Consider the following 11,331-nt stretch of genomic DNA (forward strand, 5'->3'; position numbering starts at 1 on the left):
ATAAAATGTTTCCTTTATATTTAAAAACTCATAGAAAACACAAATGTAAAATTATTACCTTACTACCATCAATTAATTCCTGTCAATATTTTGATTTATATTACATTGTTTTTAATGGGTCTGTGTGTGTGTAATTTATCATTCTTTACAAAACTGGGATTAAATTCTACATTTTGATTTTTCTATTGGATTTTAAGATTAAAACATGATTTGACATGTTCTCCTAAATTTCTATATTTAAATAGCTCAACTGAATTCCCATTTTCATAGGTCACAGGTAATTTGTTCTGCAGACCTGATCAGGATAGAGTGACGAAGTTATCTATTTAGCATTAAACAATGCGAAAATACACATTCTGCACAAAGCTAAAAAGAATTAAGTGCTCACTATTTTTTCTCCCAATTTGAGTAACCTAAGGGAAAGAAGTAAATTTTCTGTTAGCATTGATTGTATTTAGAGCAAGCCAGCTATATTTGTTAGTAAGAGGGCCATATCCATCCTCATCCTTATTGGAATAAAGTGATTTACTTGGATTGTTCATAGTCTTAAGTGTGGATTTCCTTCTTCTTCTTCTTCTAAAGAGAGAAGTTGAGTCAATATTGAGTTTGAAACAATCTTCTGAGTCCAGGGGAGAGGAAATCTTTGTAAGAAGCCCATCTCCTCAACAATGCACTCTCTGCTTTCACAAGTGACATCAAAGCATCCTTTCTTTAGTCACACGCATCTAAGTACATTAAGAATGTGATCTGCAATGGCATTATATAAGCTGGGAATGGATTATTGATTCTGCTTAGATTACATTTGGCTATATAGTCAAAGAATGATGTTCCAAAGCAAGAGGATTCTATACAGCTAGATAATGTTTTCAAACTGTACATATGGTAGTGAAACTTCAAGAAGCAGATGACTAGCAGCTGGAGACGCACACCCACACACCACCTTTCTACCTTTCAAGGTCTCTGGCTAAGTCATGTAGGCTTGACTTTCTACTCTATAAATAGAAAACAGAAAAGTATATGCTACGTCCGCAGATGGGAGACAGTATATTCATAGTCCGTGATAAAAGGTGCATCATAATGAAATGGGTGTTTTCTAACCTGACATTGGACAATGGGCTCTTTTAAGCCTAAGCAGGATAAACTTTTGAAGTTCACAAAGGATCAATACTCTCTGCTGCATGGTGATGTTAGTTTCCCCTCATTTCTGAGTGCAGCATTGCACACACAGATGTAAAAATGCAAACAATCTAGCTAAATGTCAGCAAGTGGCAAATCACTACCTCGAGAGAATTTTAACCAGAGGCAGAGCTTCATTACTAACTCCATCTTTAAAATCTAGGATTTCCTTTTAAAATATTTCTAGAGTTTGGGCATCTGAATCAAAACACTGGAAATTCTAAATGTTATATAGGTGATTGCATTAAATAAAATTCTTTCAAAGTGAGAGGAGGGCAGGGTTTAAGAGAGTGCTCAGTAGTGGAATATCATCCAACATATGAAAGGGACTACGCTTGTCACCAAGTACTGAAAACAAAGAAACAAACCAAGTCTCTTCCAATACAGCTTACACCCTCATACTCTCTAGCATACAAAATCCACTTCATGGTTTATTAATTACCATTTAAATTATGCTAAGTAGATACAGAAGCCAGTGGAGTTGTGTGGTCTTTGCCTTTATTAGAGGGTCACTAGATCAAGACAGCTGATGCTGAAATTCCAGAAACTGCAAAGGAATCATTTTCATAAATAGAGTTATCTAGGAGCTTCATAAGTATTGAAGTTTGGAATATATCATATACATTTTAAAATATCCAAATCCTAACTCTTTCTTGTCAGTGCAGGTTAACTAATTCCTAAAATTGTGAATTCTCATGGGAACTCCCTGCACAGACTCTTAATAAATTCCTTATTTGTTGTCATTATATAAAAAATAATTATCAAGGGCCAAGTATGGATGTAGCCCAGTGGTTAGGTATTAGTCTACCATATATAAGACACTGGGCTTAAATACACCCCAACACACAAACACACCTCCTGATCATTTTGCTAGAAAAGAACTTACTGCTAGAATGTCATCATAACCTAGATTTTGCAAAGTCACACTCATTTTTAAAGTTTAAATGTTTCCATCAGTATTCTAGCATTAAAATCCTAATACTCTCTTGTCTTGGATAATATATTCAAATTGGTTAACTTTGACCTTAACACTCATTGTAGGGTCATGAGTATGGATCAGTGATTATTAGAGAATATAAACTTATGGGTTTGTTGTGGTTGATGTTGTGGTTGTTGTTGTTGTTGTTTTGGAAGGTGTTTCTCTCTATGAAATGCTACACAGACAAGCTAGATAAGGATGGTGGGTGTGGAATATTTGCTGGGTTTACATTTGTAATGTGGCTATGCTGAGAAGTAGTTTCCAGGGGGAATAGTTCCAGTTTGAAGCAGAAGGCAAGATGAAAATACCACCTTGTTTCCCTAAAGCACATGCTCACAGGCTTTTTTAGACACAATACTCTCAGCAACATTTTCTTCTTGAAAATAACGACAATAAGTTGTTTTCTGACCAGATAGTGTCAGCCAAACTTCCTTAGATTTTTGTTATGTTTTTGTTGTTGTTGTTGTTGTTTATTTCTTAACTACAATTTAATTCTAGGATTCCAAGAAGGACAGTAAACACTATGAGACTTACATGCTAAAATGAGAATAAGACCTTTCCTTTTTTCCTTAGGTTTTGTTATACAGACAGGTTTCTTCCAAGAGAGATGGGATCTAATAGCTATATGGCCTGTCTCTATGTGTGCCAAGTATAACCATCAATTTCAGGTCATTCTCATTATATTTCACTTCAAAACATTCATGAAAACAGAATGCTGTCTTTATTTATTAATGTTGTAACATACATTTTGTTTTTACTTGATTTTTTGAATATAGATATGAAAGAATAATTTGTTTATAAGTGAATTTAGTTGACTGGCTTTCTGAAGAGTAGTAGAGATGTGAATGTGTATCGCACAAGCCCATGCTAATAATAATTAAATTGCTAGCTTATTTTAATCAATTATAGCAAATTATGGCATAGCCTTAATGCTGTCACATTCAACTTAAAAGTCGGTTTTCAAAGGGAAGTCAAAGGAGCCACAGAAGTGTTGACAGCCTTTGTTATGCCACAGCACACAGTGAACGAACAATCTTTCATGAGGGATTACTAAATGGTGTGCTTTGTAGCTTTAACAGTTTGATTTTTCTCTTTCAAAATCCTAACAGCAACCTGAGACTATGCCTCATATATATAAATAGTATCTATTTTCTTCTCACAGGTTATTTATTAGAAGTGCTAGAGAGTGAATTCAGAGCCTGTTGCATGCTAACTGAGCGCTTTCCACTGGGCAACATCCGCAGCATGATAGGTCACATTACAAGATGAGACTCTAAAGGTCCTATAGTGGAAATCTCATCTGAAATCAGAGGCCTAAGACCCGTCTGTCCATCAGTCTGTCAGCCTCTCAGTGTGCCAGTCAAACAGTCAACGAGTCATTACTGGACACATATGTGATAAAGAGAACCTAACACGACATCTTAGTCCTTTGGGCTACTAGTGGGTGCACACCAACTGTTTCCAAAGCTATAGTGGTTGTTCTGGACTATAAAGAAAAAGCACTGTGCCGGGAACACTGTGTGGGATATACTCAGGAAACCTCGACATACAGTTCAGATTAAAAAAATATACAAAGAAATTGCCAGTTGAGATTTAGACTAACTGTTGGAGAATTCAACCACTCAAAAGAGAATATTGGGAGTCAGATAACCAGGTCTTCACTGGAAAACGTATATATATTTAATGAACACAGTGAAAGTCAAATAATGAATATGGGTCTTGGTTTATCTTGGAAAGTCCGTGACAGCTGATGTATGCTGTTTGAATCTACCTTTGTAAAACATTTGAACTGGTCAGAGAGGTTAAAGCTGCAGAACACAGTGCTATCACACGGAAGAAATTAGCTTGACTCCCAAAGAGATTTCTTCTAGGTTTTGTTCTTTCTTTGTTGCTGATGCCTGTACTTTGTGAATCTCTTAGTGATTCGGGCAGAGATTTATTTCACTGGCTTGGGTTGAACACTCATTCATTGTCAGCAGACAAGAGAATAACCAAGGCTAATTTAAAACTCACTGTAAGATCCAGTGGCAGGTAGGACACGGAGCTAGTATTTCCTGGACTAATGCTTGCCTTACAGCTGCGGTACATCAAGCAGGACCTACCTACATAAGTATTTAAAACCAAAGTGTGATGACTCCTAAGTAGGAAAGGACAAAACAAAACAAATTCAATTATCAAAACCTATACACAAATAGAAATTTTAACAGAGACTCATTGACATGGAAAAAAATGGCTACCATATATAAAGTGAACAAAATATGGGCCATTTGTAAAACTGTATGTCTGAGTGTGTGTCATTCAGACAGTGAATATGGGGAAAATGGACAGTGAATATCCCCATATACTAACAGCAATTATTTCTTAATAGAAAGCTTACAGATGATACTTCATTGTGCCTTTATATATTCCTGTATTTTTCCCTCCACAATAATAATATACAATTTTAAAGTGAACAAAGTCACTGAAAGACAAAGTAAACTGTGTTAGTAAAATGTGCCTTAAGTAGAATATCTTCATTGCAGTGATCTCAAGCTTTATTACAGTCAATTCATTACAAACAGTATTTTTCCCAAAGAGGTAGTTTAAGAAGCACAATTTGCTACTTGGCTATAGCTGAATTACCAACTGTCACATAAAGTATATGCCACATTATTAGTAACAGTAACAGCAATAATAATACCAGAAGAGTCAGCCATGTGGCAGATTTCTATAATCCTAAAATCTAGAGTATTGAGCCAGAATGATACCAATTTCATACTTTAAAAATTATAAACTTTATCACACATCATAATCAAGCAGACTTGAAGTCTATAAAACTCAAAAAAACTTCAATGCAGTTAAGATAAGCCTCAGAGCTGTGCAAATTTACAATAAATTTTACACTCTCAGCATCAAATCTATTTTATGCACTTATCCACCATCAAAACCAAAATATTCATAAGAGAACTGGAAAGCAATCGGTCTTTAATCCTCTTTCATTACTCCTCCCATTACCTGTTCTCAGCCTTGCCTTCAGGAGAGGATTTCAAAGTTAGCCTGCATTGTGTAGCAAGTTCTAGGCTTACATGGACTAAGTAGCAAGACCAATCTCACAAAAAATGTATGTGTGTGTGTGTATGCATGTACACATATATATGTATATATGTATATATAACCCAATCTCACAAAATATTTGTGTGTATATGAATATATGTGTATATATGAATATACATGCGTATGCACATTAGAATGTTTTTAAAGCAATCTTTGACTTTTGATATTTTTGAAATGTATAAAAGTGTTTGTCTAATAAAATACCTGAATTATCAAATTTAGAATAACTTATTTTATAACATTTTTGTTCTAAGGACAAGTAGGAACAAAGATGCATAAGCAAAATGGCGCAACTGCTCTTAAGATTCGGGACCTTGAGAATCTTTATTCGGTCCCAAGTGCAAAGAAGACAATGTTACTTTCCAATATTTATATTGTTAGAAACCAAACAACACTTTGTCATAAAATAAGTGCAAGTCAGTCTAATGAAAATCTGACTTTCTCCTGGCAAATATGTCTTTGCTACTTTTTATTATCAAGAAGTTAAGATTTTCCTCTTAAATATATCAGAGTCATCTTTTTAAAATCCCCTATACACACTTAATCTATTTGTAAAATCAGTGTCATCAAAAGCCAATTAGAATGCCTGGAATATTCTAATCTAAATCCCCAAAAAGCGAATCATATAATGCACATTTTGTATATATTGTAAGTCAAATCTTCAAGTTACTGTATTGAGTTTTCAAACATGAAAGACTTGTGCTCATAAGACTTGCGATATCACCCTGTTTGATGGTTTGCTAAACACAAGTGCAGACAAGCTTAGCTTCTCCCAATCAATTTTCACTTACTAAAACCAGTCAAAACAGCAATTTAAAAAGGGCCTTTCCTGACTTGATAGAACGTTGGCATTTAAAATTAAAGTGATTTTGAGAAGTATACTCACTTTATATTCACACAAAGTGTATTGGTAATTTGAGTAGTAACTGTAATATATCATTGTGTACAGCTTCACATGTGTGTATCTTATATCCTCCAAGGAAATTTTATGTTGCTAGTATATGCAAATTCTGCTAATCAGATAAGAGCTCTACAAATAGTTGTTAGTAAATTGTTTAATTCACTCTGTTTGAAAATACATTTTAATTAATGGAATAATAGAAGCATGTGTAAATGGGGATATTAACTGTACTCTCTGACTGAAAACCAAGTGTAAATCTAGTTTATTTATTTCAATGTCAACTAATATTGAAACTTATAAGATAAATTTGGTTTCTTTTAAGCTCTAACTTTGAGAATTAAAAAAAATTAAACTTTTCAGGCATTAATTAGAACCACAGGAAGTAGATTTTACTACCCAAATATAAACTTTCAAATGTCTAAATATAAAAATATAAACCCAGAAGGAGACTTGCAGTGTGAAATCAAAATTACAGAACATTCTGAGGTCATTGGAAGAGATTGGAAAGACCACATCATGAAGCAGTAAACTAAATGTGCATTGCAATTATAACAAGTTGTAATAAAGGCCCACATATCAGTAATATTTAACTTTAATAGTCTTATAAGAATGGTATTTTCAAGACACAGTTTGAGCAAAAGCCAATAAACTTCCTCTCTACTTCCTTTAAACACATCTTGAAACAGTAAATTGTATGTAATCTTCATACAATTTTTTTTCTAACACCAACTTGGTAGCTCTTGAATTATTCTACAAAATACTACAGTTTTCAGAATCAGCCATACAATGGAAGGTCGTTTTAGTACAACTATTTTGACATTACCCTCGTTGAAGTTGCTGATAAGCAAAGCTAGGCGAATGCCTGATCCTGTTAAGACTACATTAAAAAAAAATATTTTTTTTTTCAGATAGATGATCCATCAGTTTCTTCAAAAGTACCCAGATTTGGTAATTAGAAGCAGATTGCAAAATGGAGTATACATTCACAAATGTCCAAGTATCCAATGCTAAACGGCTAATGTGAACCCTTCGAAGGAGAGTTGACTAGTTAGGTGTGCTTTTAGGAAGAAGCATAGTCCATCCCAGACAAGTGGATATCTAGATCATAATCTAGTACTCTTTAGTGGCAGAAGAGCGTGCATGACCATACACACGTACTTGGAAGCCTTTTTATGCTTTGTACATCTAATCTTAATTCTTTCTGTGAAGCTGAAACCCACTGATAATATTCCACATTCCAAACAGTAGCAACTGCCAGTGTCCTACTTGAAAGCAGAATCTTATATGAAACAAGTGATGCTTATATCTCAACTTGCTCTCCTCCAGATTACATAGTTCTAGTTTATTTGTCCTTCTACAGGGGATGGACCTATAATTGGATAGGACTACCAACAATGAGTTTCCTAAGTTATGACCTATGGCGATGAACCTCTCTTCAATCTGTACCAGTTTTGCCTATAAAACCACATCCAAATTCAGTAGAAAGGAAATAAAAGGATCAGAGTACCTGCTTTCTATTTATGAAACAGGTACAGCTGTTGTTGTTTTCATTTTTTATAAGTTTACTCTAGAAATATTTGAACTTTTGTTCTAGGAAATTAAAAGTTCCATTTAGTAATACACTCTAAAATCTTTATACTGTGGTATAAATCTTTCTCTTTTTTTTTTGCAATAACATACAAGCCTGGTACCTACTTCCTTGACCTACTTTATAGAGTTGTTATAATTAGGCACATGGTAGCAAGAGTTTAGACTTGTGAATACACAAAATACATGAGCATATTAAATTAAGTCACTAAGCATCATTCTTATCTATAAACCAAATAAGTCTCAGGAAAACAAAACTAAAATCCAATGAGGTAAAAATTATAAATTATAAAGACTAATATGAAAAGAATCTATTATTTTAGACTTAAAATACGTCCTCCATGGCAGTGATGGTGGGAAGGTTGGTAGACACAGTTCACATATTTGATGCATGTTATATTACTAATACATTTTTACCTGAAAGGATTTTTCTGGCTTTAGTTCAATGAAATCCATTATCCTAGGTGGTAATGGAGCCCTGTACGTTCCAATCTCTGGCATCTTTAGTCTCCTGAGCTGCCTTAAAGCCTTAGCATAGTAGAAGGTCAAACAGATACCAGTAAGCGTTTATAAACTACAATCACCCCTGTTTCAGCTCCAAGCCACATCCTCCTGCCAAGCTTTGCTTACTCTCGTTCCTTTCATTGTATGAGCACACGAATTCAGGCTGGGGTCCTTGAGAACACTTGGGTTTTTAAAACCATCCTGCTTCCTACTTAATCACTTAGAGAAGCCACCCGAGAACAGGACATTCTGAGAGAACTGTAAAATGGTGGTGGACACTGAAGGAATGAGCAACCAATATCTACATAATTAAATAAAATGAATGCCTCTCACCTGCCAGTTCAGCTGTACTGGTTGGAGCACACCATACAGATTTGAAAGGGATGGATCAGAATTTCGAGAAAAACCTATCTGTTTCAGCATTTATCTGAGACGATGCAATATGCTAAATAATATTTCAAGCCACCTCCCTTTCCCATCATTGTAAATTTGGGGCCCTCGACATAGGCCCACAAACCCAATTAAAAACAGCCAGGCTATGAATTGGCATCTAGTTCTCTAATACAGAAGAAACGATAGGCATCTGTCCTAATTGGCCACAATGAACCTAAGGGACAATAACAAGAATAAATGTCACATTAATCCAAATGAAGCCAATGAATAATCATACAAACCAGAAGTCCGGTTCCTAAAACATGCAATTACTTCCAAGAATGCAAAGACATCAATAACCCATAAAAACGATAGTAAATCAAGCACGCTGTGCATAGAAATAGACTCCATAAATGCAACACACCTGCAAAGTAGCATGTGCACATACGATGTGTATGTATGTAGATGTGTATGTTCACAGTTAAATGCATCCTGAAAAAGAAACTATGGATCTCGGAAATGGTTTTTCAACAAGAATATGTTAAAGTGTGAAGCAGAATGCCTAATTCTGGGACCCCGTTAGCACTAGAGCAAATAGGTAAAATCACCTTATAATTAGGCCAACAAGGTTGAGACACCAAATGTGTTCTTGAGGGAAGGCCCAACCCTGTTTGTGAGACCTGCAAACGAGACGATTGCTTTCAACTACATCCTCTTCTTGCTTGCTCCTTTCCACCCCCTGATTTTGTTGCTAAGCTTGAGAGGAAAGGAATCCGGCGGTTCAGTTAGTATTCTGAGCCAGTTTGTGATAAAAATCAAAACATCATTTTTTTCCCCTCAAACACAAGCAGATGTCTTCTCACTTCTCTGCCACGGACAACCTTCCTCTCTCTCCATCCTCATCTCTGTCTCCACACCCCCAACCCCCCTCCTAGTCTGAGAGACGCGAGTCATTGTTTAAGTCTAGGCCACAGATGTATACACAAGTCATTTAATAACCAGCTAGATTAAGAAGGTACCCCCTCTGCCTGCTACTCACCATGCTGAGACCAGGAGAAGATGCTGAAACGAGGGAGCGCCGCACACTGAATCCATTTTTCTTGTGACCGGGTCGGATGCAGCCTCTGAACCCAACATCAGCTGCGGCTGCCGGCTGCCGGGATTTTTCCCCTCCCTCTCTGGTTGGCGATGGTGCGATAGGAACCACCCTTTCCAGCTCCACTAGAGTACCAGCAGTAGAGGCGGCAACAGCAGCAGCATCACTTGAGCCTCCTCCCTCTTGGAGGATGGTGTGAGCTCAGAATCAGCCAGGAACTTGCAGCAGACACCTCCTCAGGCTCCTCCTTCCCTCCCCACCCCCACAGCCCCACCCCTGCTGCGGTAGAAGCAGCCGGCCCGGCAGCTGCTGGTTGTCATGGCAATAGCCAATTGCAAGTGGCAAGCTAAGGGGGAGGGGAGAGGAGCTAAGCAATCTGCAGGGGTTGGAGTAAAACTAAGTCCCTGACTCTGAGATGCTCTTGGTCTCTCTTAATCTACGTTCCATGTCGCCTTGAGAGGCGCCAAGGGTGAAAAGGCACCAGGAAAGAAGAGTTAGAATCGAATCTAAGTTATAGGTTGAAATATACCGAACAGTTTGGCATTTATTTGTACTGTCTATAGGTTTTAGATAAAATATATTGCACTTTCTATTGGAAGAAATAAACTAAAAAATTATGTGAGAGATTGTTATTACTGCAAAGTTGTGCGTGCTTGATACCATCTCTTGCTCAGTGCCACTCGAGGTTGTTAATTGAAAACAAACAAACAAAAACAAAGCAAAACTGGTGCCTGCTACGTTCCTTTACATGCGAGAACATCGGTTTGTTCTCAGATCATTTGATTCCACCGTTTTTTGCAAGTTGACTCCTGAAAACGACCTGGCGATATTGACAATACCCTCTGAGGAAAAGGAAGTTGGAAGAAAACAAACCGGAAATACCTATGAACAACCCCGACTCTCAGCAGCACTAGAAAGTGGACAGTTCCACATAGAACCAGCTTCAGACTCCTGGAGCGAACCTCATTCACAAGCAATTCCATGCTATTTTCAGTGATGCCCTTTCAGAGTTCCGAAACCAGCTGTCAGTCAGAGTTGTAGGTAGGAGAAAATCAAGAGAATGTGCAGTGTTGAGTTCTGTTTCTAGCCATAAATTATAGATGCCACTAGAATTTGTCTCGGGCAAGTAGTTGTAAAGATTGATTGAGATAATGCACTAAAAGCCCTTGGCGTGTAGTAAGCACACAGTAAATATTTACTATTATTAGCGAGAGTTGTAGAGAGGTACACTGTAGACATCACTTAATCTAAAAGCTAAAGGGAAGGACATAATAATTCCAGGTAGAAGAGAAGATACTAAATACAAGGTAGCTGTGATGGCTGGCGACGGTTGGCGACCATGGTGGCCAAAGTGGGAGTGTTCTAAAAAGTTTCATGTTTTTTAAAATTTGAAAAATTGGAACATTGTAAATCTTGCAGAATACAGCTATTTTTGAAAATTGCCATACAGATAAAATAAATGCCAACATGATCATTAAAAGCTAGAGTCTTCTAACACTTGGATTTGTTCCAATGTCCCGTTTCCTGCCATTCCTCTGCAGAACAAAGCTAATCTTTATGTTTAACTCACACAGTTACATACAGGTTCAAGTGAACTGACACAGATCTCAGGGATACTAGCAC

The 11,331-nt window shown here is 36.7% G+C and overlaps 1 protein-coding gene across 4 annotated transcripts in view; it reads right to left on the reverse strand.

Annotated features, from left to right (window-relative positions):
* The window catches only part of Jakmip2 (janus kinase and microtubule interacting protein 2), a 161,590-nt gene extending 151,606 nt beyond the window's left edge, over positions 1-9,984 (reverse strand). For 3 of the 4 annotated variants that reach the window (XM_006526338.4, XM_006526337.4, XM_011247034.3), the window contains exon 1: positions 9,652-9,984. The gene's annotated coding sequence lies outside the window, so the exon portion shown is untranslated. The remainder of the gene's footprint in view (positions 1-9,651) is intronic. The other variant, NM_001163637.1, reaches the window with a different exon arrangement.
* Positions 9,985-11,331: the final 1,347 nt, after the last annotated feature.

Source organism: Mus musculus, chromosome 18 (assembly GCF_000001635.26).
Source record: "Mus musculus strain C57BL/6J chromosome 18, GRCm38.p6 C57BL/6J".
NCBI classification, from domain to species: domain Eukaryota; kingdom Metazoa; phylum Chordata; class Mammalia; order Rodentia; family Muridae; genus Mus; species Mus musculus.